This window comes from Echinops telfairi, unplaced genomic scaffold, assembly GCF_000313985.2.
Source record: "Echinops telfairi isolate 266 unplaced genomic scaffold, ASM31398v2 ScPeMD7_7465;HRSCAF=8503, whole genome shotgun sequence".
Taxonomy (NCBI): Eukaryota; Metazoa; Chordata; class Mammalia; order Afrosoricida; family Tenrecidae; genus Echinops; species Echinops telfairi.
The window spans coordinates 8,419,458-8,434,322 of NW_022111365.1; the positions used below are offsets into that span (position 1 = coordinate 8,419,458).

A 14,865-nucleotide genomic window follows, 5' to 3' on the forward strand; every position below is an offset into this window, starting at 1 on the left:
TGACCTCCTTCCTGGGGGACGGACAACAGAAAAGTGGGTGAAGGGAGACATCAGACAGGGCAAGATATGACAAAATAATAATTTATAAATTATGAAGGGTTCATGAGGGAGGGGGAGTGGGGAGAGAGGTGAAAAAAATGAGGAGCTGATGCCAGGGGCTTAAGTAGAGTGCAAATGTTTTGAGAATGATACGGGCAATGAATGTAAAAATGTGCTTTACTCAATTGATATATGTATGGATTGTGATGAGAGTTGTATGAGCCCCTAATAAAACGATTAAAAAAAGAAAAGAAAATTTGCTTGTGGCACGGTTGCTCTGAGTTACATTATTTATTAGGATAATGAGTAGTAGATGTGTTACTATGAAGTATTATGCTGATAATACGATAGCCTTTTACTACTATGTGAAACAAAATTAAAAGCTATCCTGCTCAGATGTTGCTATTCTTATATCTTTGATACTAAAATGCCTGCAAGAAAAATAACTTTGTATGAAGCAATTGATCTCTAATCATTTTCCCCTCCTATTTAAATAGTTTTTTATATGATTTTAGATAACATGTGGATCCTTTAAATAATAGGAGTGCACTCCAGAAATACCAGTAGGCAGACCCCCATTCCGTCAAAATCAAAATCAGTAGCACTCCATAAGTGCTTATTGTAGATTCTCTAGCAGCTGGATTCAGGAATAGCAAAAATGAACATTCCAGAAATATAGTCATGAGTGACGTATGACAGCCCAAAGAACTTAGAGAAAATGTACATAAGAGCATCCTCTTCACCAGTGTCCTTCAATACCCAAATGCTCGAAACAGTCAACCAGATAAGAGTAGGAAGAATATAACGGAAAATGTATTTGGAAGTCCTTCATCTGTACTAAGAAAACCATGCAGGAAAAATAACTATGCTGTATAAGAAAAATAACAACTCAAAATAGCTTACACTGGAAAGAAATCATATATCCCCTCTAATGTGTTATAAAAAGAAAAAAAGTTCTCACATTGAGGACTATAGTACTAGGCCAGACCCAAGCTATGGTTTTTTTCCAATAGCCATATATATATATATATACAAAAGTTGGACCACGCATAAGAAAGGCCAGAGAAGAACCAGTGTTTTTTAATTACAGTATTAGCAAAGAATATTGACTATATTGTGGCTGCCAGAAGAATAAACAGATCTATATTGGAAGAAGTAATCAGAATACTCCTAAAAGCAAGGATGGGTAAGAGACTTTGCTCATTGAAGGACCTGAAAACCATTATGCTGAGTGAATTTAGTCAATCACAAAAGGACAAATATTATATGAGTCCAATACTATAAGGAGAGACACTAACTGGTCAAATCTGAGGGACCAACTCCCAAATAAAGGGGTGGAACGTCTGCCCACCAGCCATGAGCTATATACACCGCCCTCACATTGCCTGGGTAAATCCTTCAAGAAGAGGGGGAAACGAAAAGACCATGGTGGGAAAATGGGGAGGATCAACCTCACATCAGGAAGGGTTGCTAAACAAGAATTGTAGGGAACTTGAGGGTAAAATAAACCCAGTTTTATGGTCCTCTATGATGACTTTAAACACTTGCCTTACCAGGAACATGACATCCGCTAAAGGCCACACCAGAAGGACTTGATGTGGAAGCCTGACTGAAAAAAACTGAGCCCTACCTTAAAACTACTTATACCCTTGGACTTAGGACTGAAATACCCTAATAGGAGAGGCTGCAAGGGATAGCCAACCCAAGACTATGGAAATGGCAGTTGTTGGACTTTGGTTAGGACTCCTGGCTCAGTGGATGTCCAATGAAAGAACCAGAACCACCGTATATTTAATGCCTCAATGATCCTGTTGCATTAATGTGACAGGTTTTGGTCTGAGGGGCAAGGTTCTGCCTTTGTAAGAGATGATGTAGGGCATTTTCCCCTAGCACTGATTCCCATGCTCAATGAAAACAGAGCTCAGTCAATCAGTAAATCAATGTTTACAAAGCAACATCTCATAATTTGCAGCTCCCAGCTGGACTATACTCATATAAACTCCTCATATCAACAGTACCTTAAATTCTGTATCATTGGATAAATCATTGATGCTTTGAATGCAATCGCTTTATACCTTAAGGCAACGGTTCTCAACATGCGGGTCGCAACCCCTTTGGAGGTCGAACGGCCCTTTCACAGGAGTCACCCAATTCATAGCAGTAGCAAAATTATAGTTTTGAAGTAGCGACATAAATAATTTTATGGTTGGGGGGTCACTACCACATGAGGAACTGTATTAAAGGGTCATGGCATTAGGAAGGTTGAGAACCACTGCCCTAAGGGAATGTCTTTTTTGTTTCTTTTGTTTTGTTTAAAAATTTTTGTTGTTGTTGTTGTTATGATCTTGTTGGTTCTGCTTATTGCTTTTTGTCATAATACAACTGCCAAAGTAAACAAGTCATTCATAACCTGGGACAAGCAGATGGATTCTGGGCTCTCACAAATTCTAGACGCAATCCAAGAACAGTTAGTTCTTATAACATAGCCTTGCTCAATATTCACCTTCATGAAGAAATCACTGAAGCTAAGGATGCTACAGTAAGTGTGGTAAAGAAAGCAGATAGTGCCCGGCTATCAATTGGAGTAGTGTCTGGGATCTTAAAGGCTTGTATTCAAACAAGCAGCTGTCTAAGTGAGGCAACAACTAAGTCCACATGGAAGTAGTACACCAGCCTGTGTAATCCAAAGATGCAAAATAACAAAATCCAAATATGATGAAGGCAAAACTATCAGAGTTTAAATTGTGAACCTGTGAATTCTCAGCTTGTAGAAGGGTGTGGAGGATGGTGGGAACCCAAAATCCATCTGCAGACTATATAGTCAAGCAGCTTTACTATCAAAGATTATTGCAAACTTGATTATGGTGAATCAAATCATGGTATAAAATGATAATTGGTCAGTTGACCTCTCTCTTGACAAAACCTGAATTTGCTCTAGGCTCAAATATTTCTCACTTGGTCCATGACAGGAATTTCTTCTCAAGATTTTCAAATAATGTTATTGGTCTTTTCATTTTTACTCTTTATTTTTATATTTATCTTTATAGTATTATTTTCTCCTTTCTGTTTCATTTTGTTGTTTTTTATTGTTTCTGTTAGGTTTCCCAGTTTATGAAGCATAGGAGTGGATGGAAGGATGCAATCCTTGAGGGGCTGGCCCCAATCCTAATCCCAATTGGCCCCTCTCCCCCTACCAGAAGAATGTACTTCAGAGGACAGGACTGGAGCTGTAGCTCAGGGAGAGGAGTGCTTCTTATCAGGAGCAAATGAAGAGGGAAGAATAGAGTGGAACACTTCCTAGCCCACCAAACCTGTACGACGATAATCTGAGTCAGAGCAGCCAATGCACAGCGAAGACCGTAGGGCCTGCCCCACCACAAGACACAACATCCCTCACTGACCCATAGTGCTACAGGGGACAACACTGGAGACACAGTGCATAATTGTGCAATATCTGACCCCACCACACTGGAGTAAAACACTAAGGGCATGTCTCACAACAGAGCAGAAAAGGGGGCAAAGCAATGAACTCCCCAAGGAATCCCAAAAATAAACGTCATGGGCAGCGTGTGAAACTTCATCAGACTTGACTGGAAAATACTCATAAAGGTCAACAAACAGACCTGGAATTATTTATAGGCTTTTCTTTTTTTGCTCTTGTTATTGTTACTGTTTCGTTTTTTGTTTTCTTTTGTTATTATATTTTGCTTTGCCTTGTTTTTTTGCTCATTATTGTCCCTGCATGTCTGTCTAGATAAGATAGGTGGGATAAACAATCCAGAGGAGAAAACAAGGGGACCGACAATTCTGGGGTGGTGGGGGGTGGAGACACAGGAGAGGGGGACACGGGGAAAGAGATGGGGGTGCCAACAAACCCAGGGGCAAGGGAACAACAAGTGATCTAAAATTGATGGCCAGGAGGGCATAGGATGCCTGGTGGGGCTTGATCAAGGGCAATGTAGCTGAGAGGAATTACTGAAACCCGAATGAAGGTTGAACATGATAGTGAGACAAGAGGAAAGTAAAAGGAAATAGAGGAAAGAACTAGAAGGCAAAGGACATTTATAGAGGTCTAAATACAGGTGTGTACATAAGTAAATACATGTATATATATGATAGGGAAATAGATCTATGCACATATACTTATATGTTAAGTAGTAAGGCAGCAGATGGACATTGGCTCTCCACTCAAGTACTCCCACAACGCAAGAACACTTTGTTTTAATAACCTGGCATTTTGTGATGCTCACCTTCCTGACACGATCGCTGAAGACAAAATGGGCGCACAGCAAATGTGGTGAAGAAAGCTGATGGTGCCATGCTATAAAAAGATATAGTGTCTGGGGTCTTAAAGGCTTGAAGATAAACAAGCAGCCATCTAGCTGAGATCAACACCAACCTGTGTAATCATGAGGTGTTGAAGGGATCAGGTATCAGGCATCAAAGACCCAAAACAAAAAATCATACTGATGTGAATGAGGGGGAGGGTGGAATGGAGACCCAAAGCCCATCTGTAGCCAACTGGACATTCCCTTAACAGAACGGTCACAAAGAAGAGACAAGTCAGATGCAATATAGCATCGAAGAAACACACCACTTTCCTCTAGTTCTTTAATGCTTTATCCCAACTGTCATGACCCCAATTCTACCTTACAAACCTGGCTAGATCAGAGCATGTACACTGGTATAGACAAGAGCTCGAAATGCCAAAAATTCAGGACAGATAAACCCCTCAGAGCAAATAATGAGAGTAGTGATACCAGGAAGGTAAGGGTAAGGTTGAGGGGAGAAAAGGAGAACCGATCACAATGATCAACATATAACTACCACCACATCCAGGAGTACAGATAACAGAAAAGTGGGTGAAGGGAGACAGTGGTCGGTGTAAGACATGAAAAATAATAATAATTTATAAATTATAAAGGATTCATGAGGGAGGAAGGGTGCGGGATGGAAGGAAAAAATGAGAAGCTGATACCAAGGGCTCAAGTAGAAAGCAAATGTTTTGAGAGTGATGATGGCAACAAATATACAAATGTGCTTGACACAATAGATGTATATATGGATTGTGATAGGAGTTGTATGAGCCCCCAGTAAAATTATCTTAAAAAAGAAGAAGGCTGTAATCCTTATAGGAAGGAGCCCTGTTGATGTTGTGGTTTAAGCATTGGATTGCTAACTACAAATCCGTGGTTCACATCTCCTTGCAGCTCCACAAGATAAAGATAAGGCCATCTGCTCCAGTAAAGAATTTCAGTGCTGGAAGCTCTATATAGGGTGGTTATGTATAGGGCTGCTAACCACAAGTTCAAAAGTTCAAAACTACCATCAAGTCTTCAGGGCAAAGATGATGCTTTTTCCCATAAAGAATCAATCTCAGAAACCCACAGGCATAGTTCTAACCTATCCTGTAAGACTGCTGTGAGCTAAAATCAACTTGATGGCAGTGGGATTGCATTAGATTTTTGTTTTAATGGATCTGAAGCAACTTGAAAACAGTGGGTTTGTTTTTGTAGTTTTTAAATCTTTAGGGGAGCAGATCATTGGATCTTTTCCCCTCAGTCCTTCAGGATGGGTTTAAACCTCCAAACTTACAGTTAGCAGAGCTCCTTCTAGAAAGAATCGTCACTTTAATGAATGATGCTGGCTTAATCATAGCCCTAATCTAAGAACAATTAGGTTTTTTTAAATTATTGGCACCAATCCACATATCATACAATAATGGTTCAATCATATCAAGATAAGTTGTACAGTTACTACCACAATCAATTTTAGAATATTTTCTTCTTTCTTGTACTTATTGTTATCAGCTCCCCCTTTTTCGCCAACTTCCCCTGCCATACTCTGAAGAAACCATTTGTCCAGTTATTGTCTCTATATATTTACCTATCCTGGATTTCATATACAGAAAAACATACAAAAACAAAACAAAAAACTAACAACCTTAATCAAAATGAAAGTAGAAAATATTAAAAGATAGGACAATTTTAAAATGGGTCAAAAGGGAGATCAAATGATAAGGCATTAAATTTTATCCTAACTACATCTGCCGTAATCCACTTTCCAGTGCACTCTGTACAACGGCAAGGTTCTTCACATCCCTGGTCTATGGTCAGAGAGAGTCACCGAAGGCTTAATCTATGTGCATTCCTTCACCTTTTTTTTTTTTTTTTTTAATGGAGACAAAGTTCTTATGGCATGGTCCTGCCTGATACTTACCTTCATGTAGAGATCACTGAAGATATAGGTGCTATAGCAAAGTATGGTGAAGAAATCAGATAGTGTCCAGTTATCACAAAGAATAGTACCTAGGTCTTAGAGGTTTGTCATAAAACAATCAGCCATTTAAGTGAAACGTCAGCTAAATCCACACAGTAGCGCACCAATTTCTGTGATCTAAGGACTATAAATATAAAATCCAAATCTAGATGAGATTATAGTATTAGAGCTTAAATTCTGAACACCCGGTTGTGCAGAAGGTTATGGATGAGAGTGAAAACCCAAAATCTATTTGCAGGGTCCCCTTGTGGGAATGGCTTTCCTATCAGACAGAGTACATTATAAGGTAGATATTTACAGATGAAGTTAGGTTAAAAATGTTATACCTTGTCATTTGATCCAATGGTTTTTTTTTTCCCAGTTTGTAAAAATTTCTGCTTTCTTTTCTATTGAGGTTTTTCTCTGTTTTATTCTTTCATTAATGTTGGGTTGTTTGGGTTTTTTAATATGAAATCCAAGATAAGTAAATCTATAGAGACAGTAACTAGATTAATAGTTTCCCAGGAGTATGGCAGGGGAGGTTGGTGGAAAATGAGGAGCTAATAACAATGAATACAAACAAGAAAGATAAATGCCCTAAAGTTTATTGTGGTGATGATCTCACAACTCTTTTTAATATGACTGGACTATTGAAATGTATGATATGTGAATTATGTGCTAATAAAATTGTTAAATAAATACAAGGTGCTGGAGTACTAGGTCATCAGTTGCAAAAGAATGAAGCTGAAACTATACTATTCAAACCACATGGAAAAATTAACTCCAATGGATAAGGGCCTAAGCATAAGAACTAAAACCTAATGCTCTTAGAAGAAAACATAAGGGAAACTACAGCCTAATTTTTGACAATAGATTCTTAGATATAACAACGAAAGTACAAGCATCAAAAGACAAATTGAACTTTACCAAAAGTAAGAGCTTTTACAAATCAAAGATTTTTAGTAAAGATATAACTCATAAAATAAGAGAAAGTATTTGGTATTCATATATGTCTGATCAGGATTTAAAATCTTGTATATAAAGAACTCAACTCAATAACAAAAAGACAACACAATTTTCTTTAAAGAGCAAGTATAACTCCAAAACCAAACTCAATGCCACTGAGTCAGTTCTGACTCATGACGACCCTACAGGACTGACGAGGACTGCTCCTATATGAGGCTGCCTCTTTACAAGAATATAAAGCTACATCCTTCTCCTGTGGTTTCTAATTGCCAATCTGGGGGTTAACAGCCCAACATGTAACCTACTATGCCACCAGGGCTCATCAAGAAGATATATAAATGACTAATAAGCACATTAGAAAATATTCAACATCATAAATCACTAGAGAAATGCAAATATAGGGTTTCTGAGGCTGTCAATATTTATTGGAGCATACAGGCTCAATTTTCTGCCATGGAGTGGCTGGTGAATTTGAACTGCCATTAGGATGGATAGTATCAGAAAAACAGAAATATTAAGTGTTGGAGAGGACATAGAGCAATTGGAACCTTCAATCATTGCTACTGGAAACGTAAAATGATGTGTAACTGGAAAATGGTTTGATGGTTCCTCAAAAACTTAAAACCTAAAATTACCACATGAGCCAGAAATTCTACTTCTAGATATATACCCAAAAGACATGAAAGCGGGAACTCAAACTGATATTAAACACTATTATTCATTGCATCATTACTCACAATAATCAAAAGGGAAAAGTAACCAAAGTGTCCATCAAAGAATGAATGGATAAACAAAAAGTGGTCTAGCCATACAATAAAACATAATTTTGCCACAGAGAAATGTAGTCCTGGTACATGATACAACATAGATGAACCTTGAAAACATTATTTTGAGAAAAATAAGTTAGACACAAAGGATAAATACTCTATGATTCCACTTATATGAAATACTGACAATAGGCACGTGCACAGAAACAAAAATTTATTAATAGCAATCAGAGGGTGGGAGAAGGAAGTTATCATTTAAGTATGAAACTTGTGTGCTCAAAACACTCAGCTTCCATCCAAAAAGTTCGTAGTTCTAGCCCAATAATAACTCTAAAGGAAAAACATGTGGCAATCTGCTTCCAGAAAGAATTATAGCCTGGAAACTTTATGGAGCAGTTCTACTCTGTCCTAAGACTTGGGATTCACTTGATGGGCAATGAGCTTGGTATTCCTTACTGGGTATTGAGTTTTGTTAAAAGGATGAAAGCATTAGAAATATGATGGTTGTATGACAGGGTGAATGTAATTAGTGCCATTGAATTGCATACTTCAAAATGGACTGTATAACACGACGAGTTTAATAAAAGGCACTGAATAATATGTATAAAAGTTGTAAACTGGTGATTGTTTTGATGTGTTTTTTTTTTTGTCAAAATGGAAAATTTTTAAATTGCATAAATAACGATGAGTAGGGGGGAAAAGTTCTAAAATTGATTGTGGTATCATTCTTGATATGGTAGAACTATTGAATTGTATGATATATGGATGAAAGGGCCAATAAAATGTGGTTTTTTTTTAAGCTATTTAAGGCAATAATAGCACTGATTAAGTTCTTTCAGGGGATCCTGCTGGTATAGTTGGGCTACTAACCACAAGGTCAGCAGTTTGAACCCATCAGAACCCAAGCCTTTTCAGTAACTCAAAATTTGCTATAGCCTCTCTTCTAAGGAAATTTAGCCACACAAGAGCAGTTATCTTTTAAACTTTCTCCCCAACAGAAAGATATCCAGAATATGAAGGAACTATTAAACTATGAGCTATATTTATTGATGTGAGAAAATAGCCTTACGTTTTAAATGCAGGCTACCAAATTTATATACAAATCATATAAAGCACCCATCTGTACCCCATACACACACATCTACTTCTAGACATACTCTATATATGCACATACACATACGTGAAGGTCGGTCAGCCAGTCACCGGGAAGCCCTGGGTTGTCTAGGCTATGCTCCGGCAGCCCAGGTTCACAGGCCTCGGCCGGAGGCGGCTATGGGCCCGCTCCCGGTAAGAACTAGTCGGGTGAATGAAGATCGGCACCTGTCCGTGTGGTGTGGGGAACCTTGCCACAGTGCGTGGAGAGGGGCGAACGCTGGAAAACACGGCCAGAGGACCGCAGGTCTCCGTGTGGTCGTGGGCTCTGGCGTCCGCCACACAGGGGAGCAATGGCGAACAAGGGGCGCCGCGGACTGTCCCGAGAGGCACCGACGCCCTCTGGGAAGGTGGCGTCGGCGGCAGTCGTGCAGGCTGCCTCAGCAGCCCGCGGCCCCAGGCGTCCTCCCCATCTGGTCGGGCGCAGAAGGAAGCCGGCCTTGCCTGCTAGCTTGTTCGCCCTGTCGGCGAGCTCGGGGGCCTGCCAGCAGGTGGACAGGGAGGCGTGGCAGCGCCGACGGAGCCTCAAGACCGGAGGAGCTACACTAGGAAACCGCCCCACCTCCTTGTCCTTTGTGACACGGCCTACCAATCCCAAGCCTGTACTCGCCTCGCTACCCAATCAGCAAGGTTGGGGGCGGGACTCTGCGAGGGACACTGGCGGTTGCTCGGTTCCCAAGTTTTCCACAGCAGTTCCGCAAAGGATGTCGGTTAAGAGGACCCTGAGAGTTCATTATTTATTACTAAGATGCCCATGGGCCAGAATGTGAGCTGGAGGCCAATAACAAAGCCTGCTGGCAAAGGCGGTGTTTGCCTCTGGCTGGAAGAGTACGTAGACTGCATCTCTCTGGTGGTGCTTTAGTGCTGGGGAAGCAGGCTCCAAAGGGCTGCTTGCTCTATGTCGGCCCTTCCAGAGCCCAGGTCACTCTGTGCTTCCCTCAGGAAAGTGTTGGGCTGCTAAACCTGAGGATCAGTAGCTCAAACTCACCAGCCACTGCGAGAGCGAAAGTGAGGCTATCTGCTCTGTAAACTTGGAAATCCTAATCAGGATCTGAGGCAGAATGATTAGATAGATGGTAGTGGGTTTCTTTCTAGCCCTAACAACTGCCTGTCTGAATGATGGGGTGTGTGGGGGTGGGGGTGGGGTGTTGCCGAATATATCTTTGTGTGCCTGTTTGAAGACAGATATGAAAACAGACAACTTTAGGTCTCCATCACTGATTCTGAAGGTATGCAGTGAGGACTATGGGCACATTGGGTTGCCAAATTCCAGCACTGAATAAACCCAGCAGCCACTCTCTTCGGCACCAATTACAATGGGCTGAGGTTGGGTGCAAACTATAGCAGCCTTCAAGATAACACTTGTGCTCCAACCTGCAATGGGACTCCACTACTTACCTGTTCATTCTGCCCACAGGTGATTCCAAACTCATCTTTAGAACCTTTCCAATCCAGATGACATAATCTACTTCAATAGGTGTGTCACTCACCTGACTTCACAAACCTGATTTTCATGAACCCCCTGCATGTTCACTCATGTTCGCCTTGTGACAGGAATCAGGCTAAGGTGAACTCCAATACCTAATTGCTATCTCTCATCCCATCTCATTCTCTGAGAATGAGGCCTCACCCAGCAATTTATCTCCACAATTCAACACACAAAAGCACACACTGAGGTATGATTGAGGCACAGGATTTCAGTGTCTCTTGCTACTGGTTCTTGCATTGTATATAAACTTAATGCTAAACAAACTGGAGTCCTTGAAGAGAGATCTTAATCATTTTTGTATATCATATCCTAATATGGTACCTGTGATGAATTGAGTCTTACAGAGAGTTTAAAAAAATCAGCTTTTGAACCAATTCTCCACTTTAGTCACAGGCATTAAAGTGAGGCAAATTAAAATCTTGGGTTCCAACATGGAAGCTTTGTTACCTGGACCAAATCATTCTAACATTAACACGACCTTCCATCTACCATTTTTCAAGTGCCAGATAGTTAATTCCAATACCAACCTTGAAGGATGTTAGGGGGTGTACAATAAGGTGACCAGATGTCCCACTTTTGGCGGGACAGTCCTGATTTTTAACAATTTTTCCCATGTCCCGTGGCATTTTTTTAAAGTCCCGATTTTTGGAAAGAATGCACGCAAGCTAGGGTATACGGTTTTCAGCTGCCATGTGGCTATTTCACCTGGATATGAGTTTTATCAATGGTGTCCTGTTTTACCAATGTTAAAATCTGGTCACCTTAGAAGAACTCCTATTTTACAAAGGAGGAAACCGAAATTAAGAGGGGCAACAAAACAGTGGGTCGGGCTGACCAGTAGGAGCTTAATTCTACCAATGGTCCTCATTCCTAAATAGTGAGGCAGTAAAGATTAAAATTGCTAGACATTGGTGGCTTTGTAATTGGTAAGGCTAACTGGGTGGTCTAGAACATTGTGACATACACGGTTCAGGTTGAATACTGAGCACCAAGACACCACACCATGGAAAATACAGACACAAATGGGGGTCAGCCCTATTGTGGCAACAACACAGATAACGAACGTTCCCATCAGTGTAGAAAGTTAAATTGACAGTGATGCTCTAAACCAGGGACGGAGAATTTTTTTTCTGCCAAGGCCATTTGGATATTTGTAACATTATTTGAGGGCCATACAAAATTATCAACTTAAAACTTAGCCTGGTAGTTTTGCTCCAACATTTGATCATCTCACTCCTAATGTGATGGGCTGAACTATTCTCTTTGGTGAGATGTAGTTAGCCAGTATTGATGACTTCATGGGCATTAAATGACTCACAGGCCACACGTTCCTACCCCTGCTATAAACCAAAAACAATCCCATTGCCACACATTCCAACTCATAGTGATCTTATTGAACAGAGTAAACTGCTCCATAATGTTTCCGAAGATGAAAATCTTTACTGAAGATAGATGGTGGATTCAAACCACTGACTGTGCAATCAGCAGCACAAAGCCTAACACACTGCACAAGCAGAGCTCTTTGTGCTGCTCTCCAGGCTGCCATTTATTTCCAGCCTCTAAGTTCTTCTCTCTGCTGTCTCCTAGGTTTATTCAGCCTCCTTTGTAAGGCAATGCAAACCTCTAAGGAAGGGAAATGGAAGTCTTGGAACAAGGAAGGGTCTATAAACTTCTGTATAGGGCCAGTCAGAAAACATTTTTAGGCTTTGTAAGCCCTGGTAGCAGTGCGTGGCTGCTTACCAAAAGGTTGGTGGTTTAAATCCACCAACCACTCCCTTTAAAAAGATGTAGCATGCATACTGCAACACAGGACAATACTGGGACACACAACAGGAACGAGTCCAGTCTGACCACCCCCACAGTGGGGTGATCTAAGGAGGGCACATAACAGATCAGCAATGGGAGAAGTCAAGCCACAAAACCCGTGAGAATCCCCCCAAAATAAATTACAGGTTCAGTTCCCTGAACTCCCCAGGACCAGTGAGGAGATAATCATAAAGGTCAGAGGACAGACCTGGAATTGTCTGCTTTTTCATGTTGTTTCCTTTATTTTTCTTCCCTCTTTTTATTCAATCTTTTGTTTTCTTTTTGTTTGGTCTCCCTTATTGTTGTTTTGCCAACCTATATAAGATAGGCATGAAAAGCAAGTCTGAGAAGAAAGCAATGGACCAACAATTCCAGAGGGACTTGGTGAGAGGGGGAAGAAGGGGAGGGGAACAGTGAGCAAACAGCCACCATACACGGGGAACAACTAAGGAATTAAACCTAACAATGAGGAAGACATAGCGATCCCAGTGGTGTTGGAGCAACAGCAATCTAGCTGAGAGGAATTACTAAGAAGTAGAGCAAGCATGATGTTGGGGAAGGAGGAAGGCAAAAGGAAACAGGAAACATCTAGGGAGCAAACTACATATAGAGGTATAAACATAGGTGTGCACTCATGTAAATACATTAATTCAAAAAAATAGAGGCATTGGCCTATGTATGTATGTTTACATGGTGTACACTGAGGAAGAGGATGGACTTTGGACCTCTGCTCAAAACCTCCCTCAATGCAAAAACATTTTGTTCTAACAACCTGCCATCTTGTGACACTCACCCTCCCAATATGATCACTGAAGACAAAATGGGTGCATAAGCAAATGTGAAGAAAGCTGATGGTGCCAGCTATCAAGAGATATAGTATCTGGGGCTTTAAAGGCTTGAAGTTAAGCAAACAGCCATCTAGCAGACAAGCAACAAGCCCACATGGAAGCACACCAGCCTGTGTAATCATGAGGTGTCAATGGAATCAGGTAACAGGCATCAGAAGACCCCCAAAACAACAACAAAAAATTTTTTGAGAACAGAGGGGTCAGAGCAGAAACCCAAAACCCAACTCTAGACAATAGGCCATCCTCCTCTCAGAAAGGACCCAAGGAAGGGATGAGTCAACCAGGGCACAGTATAGCACCTATGAAACAGAAAATATTCCTCATTCTGAGGCTTCTTCAGCCTGCCCCCTCTATCATGACTCCAGTTCTGCTGTTCAGTTCTGGCTAGACTGGAGCATGTACACTGGTACTGATATGAGCTCACAACACAACAGAAATAGGAGTAGCTATACCAGGAGGGGAGGGGCAAGGTGGGGGGAGGAGTGGGGGAGTGGGGAACTGATTGCAATGATCAACACATTAAGACACACCCCCAAATGGGGATGAACAACAGAAATGTGGGTGAAAGAAGACAGCGTCACTGTAAGGTATGAAAACAATAATTTAAAATTTATCAAGGGGTTCACAGGGTTGGAGTGGGTGGCAGGGGTGGTGGTGAGCGGGGGTAGGGATAAAAGAGGAGCTGGTACCAAGCGCTCAAATAGAAAGTAAAAGTTTAGAAAACGATGATGGCAACATATGTACAGATATGCTAGATACAACTGATGTACGGAATGTTATGAGAGCTGTAAGAGCTCCCAGGAAAATTATTTTTTAAAAAGGTAGCTGTCTGCTTCCATAAAGATTAGTTTTGGTATTCCTATGGGGAAGTTCTACCTTGTCCTAAGGGTAGCTAAAGTTTGGAAACTACTGAAAGCAACTTGTTTGAAGGATTTAAATCTCCCCAATCTCCTTGAGAGCCACAGGCAATATGTAAATGAATGGATATAGCTGTGTTTCCATTAAAACTTTAAGATAGCAGGAGTAAGGTAACAGGAGTGGAGGGCCACAGTTTGCTGGTCTCTGTCTTAGAGGACTTGCAGGATGCCATGGAGTTAGTAGAAACCTACTTTCACAGTAGGGTAAGCGTTAGGCTACTAAATCTGAAATGTCAGTGATTCAAAACCAGTTGCTCCTCTGAAGAAAGACCAGACTGTTTCTGTAAAGATTTACAGCCTCAGAAGCTCTCTGGAACTGCTCGACTCTGTTCTATCGGGTTGCTATGAGTCAGAATCATTGCAATGGCAGTGGGTTTGGTTTCTTTCTCTTTTTTTAATCATTTTATTGGGGGCACGTACAACTCATCACAATCCATACATACATCATGTCAAGCACATTTGTACATTTGTTGCCATCATCATTCTCAAAACATCTGCTTTCTACTTGAACCCTTAGTATCAGCTCATTTTCCCCCTCCCTCCCTCATGAATCCTTGATAATTTATAAATTATTTTGGGTTGTTTTTTTTTTCTAGTCTTACACTGACCAATGTCTCCCTTCA

General features: G+C 40.9%; 1 protein-coding gene across 4 annotated transcripts in view; it reads right to left on the reverse strand.

Annotated features, from left to right (window-relative positions):
- The window catches only part of ZFAND4 (zinc finger AN1-type containing 4), a 101,755-nt gene extending 92,092 nt beyond the window's left edge, over positions 1 to 9,663 (reverse strand). The window contains exon 1 of one of the 4 annotated variants that reach the window (XM_045283677.1): positions 9,205 to 9,663. The gene's annotated coding sequence lies outside the window, so the exon portion shown is untranslated. The remainder of the gene's footprint in view (positions 1 to 9,204) is intronic. The other 3 variants (XM_045283676.1, XM_045283675.1, XM_045283674.1) reach the window with 3 other exon arrangements.
- Between the last annotated feature and the right edge of the window lie 5,202 nt (positions 9,664 to 14,865).